Here is a 1,929-nt window from a genome sequence, read left to right as displayed (position 1 = left end):
GGTTTATGCATGTATGTATGTATATATATATATATATATATATTACTGTTTAGGTTTAATTTGATTTTAGTTTTTGTTTCAGCTTTAGTTCAATTTAGTTTTTTACTTATTTCCAGTTAGTAATTTTAGCTTTTCAACTTTCAAAAAAAAAATTAGTTTTTGTTTAGTTTAAGTTTTTCATGTTATATTTATAGTTATTTTTTCAGCTTTATTTGAATTAACGTAAATAAATACATAAACAATAGTTTTAAGATACAAGTTGCACAAACTGTATGGATTTTAATGGTGTTTTTTGTCCTTTTGGTGCTTGACAGCTTTTGTCCTTTTTAAAAAATTGTTGTGTGAGTAAACAAGGACAGATTAGTCTTTTTTATTGAATTACTCCTGTAACCCCAAGAGGACTGTCAGTGTAGAAAGTGTACTGTAAGCGTTACAAAACATCAAATGCCCATTACAGGAGGATTCTGTCCCCTAAAGACCAAGTTCCCCTTGACTTTCCAACTAATAGAGTGCTTCAGAAAGCTCTAAAAGTATTTGACTGTAAGTTCAGCTCAGGTATAGGGTGCTCGTGTGTGAATGTGTTCATGCATGGCTACCTGTGTGTGTAAAGTTGGGCGGTAAAATGAAGTCTTTAATTCGTGGCTCAGACTGGAAGTGTAATGAAAGGCCTGTCACTCGGGCGTCCTGCGGTTGTGCAGCCGTCAAGAATGAAAACAGAGGTGGCGGAGAGAAGAGAGATTAGAGGATCAATGCTTTCAAATGAAAGGATAAACGCCGCTGCCGGATTCACAGCCTCTTGTGTCCAGATCTCATGCAGGAAATACAGCTGAGAGACACTGACAAAGAAAACACACACGTGAAAAGTGAATCAGTTTGCTCATCTTCTGTTTGGCTCTCAAGTTAAAATGAACCTTTACAAAATCGCAGTTGTTTTCATTTGAGAAATGAAGCTTGTGTGCAGTTGGTGGTTGTTGTGCACTTACTCTCAGACGAGATCGCTCAATGTATTTTGCACTTTAGATACCAGCGCTTATAAAAACTGAATTAGTTTGATAAGAATTTGTCAGGTCAGTAGTTTCAGGTCTTTCAAAGATACGTGTATAAAAGATATGATATGTAAAAAGGTAATTGCAACTTTTTAATCTCATAGTTTAGACTTATTTTCTCGCAATTCTGAGTTTAAAGTTCTGAATTGCAAGAAAAAGTCAGTATTGCGAGATATAAACTCACGGTTCTAAGAATAAAAGTCTGAATTGTGTGAAATATAAACTCTCAATTGCTAGAAATAAAGTCAGAATTGTGGGAAGAGAAACCACAATTGCCTTTTATTTATTTTTATTCCATGGTATTTTTATTATTATTCCCAATTAGTAATTTTAGTGCCTCAACTTAAACTTACTTTGGTTAGTAAGGCAACTTTTAGAATGTTCAAAATCTAAAATTTATTTCAGTAAAAAAAAAAAAAATGTAGTGGCTTTTATTTTTATATTTTCAGTTTTTATTTTAGTTTAATTTTTAAGAATTTTATATTCGTGATTTATTTGACTTTTTTTATGGAATAGAAAATGAAAGTGCTACTTTTTATCTCTAAATTCAGAATTGTGCGTTTTAAACTTGATACAAACTGAAAATGCTGAGTAGAAAGAATTGTGAGATGTTAACTCGCAGTTGCGAGATATAAACTCACATTTCTAAGAAGAAAAGTCCAAATATAAACACTCAACTGCTAGAAATAAAGTCGGAATTGTGAGAAATAAACTTGAAATTCTGAGAAAAAAGTCTCTAAAATAAAAATGAAAATGAAGGGGGAATAATTGTTTACAAAAATGTATTTATCTTGTTCAGAAATTTGTTTAGATATTATTTTGCAAGATTCTTTTGTTAAACATTAAGATGTATTATATAATAGTCACTTTTAGGTACTGCCAT

This window comes from Sinocyclocheilus grahami, unplaced genomic scaffold (genome assembly GCF_001515645.1).
Source record: "Sinocyclocheilus grahami isolate Dianchi unplaced genomic scaffold, SAMN03320097.WGS_v1.1 scaffold14.1, whole genome shotgun sequence".
Classification (NCBI taxonomy): Eukaryota; Metazoa; Chordata; class Actinopteri; order Cypriniformes; family Cyprinidae; genus Sinocyclocheilus; species Sinocyclocheilus grahami.
The sequence above is the reverse complement of the archived record's forward strand: the minus strand, read 5'-3'. Positions refer to the sequence as shown.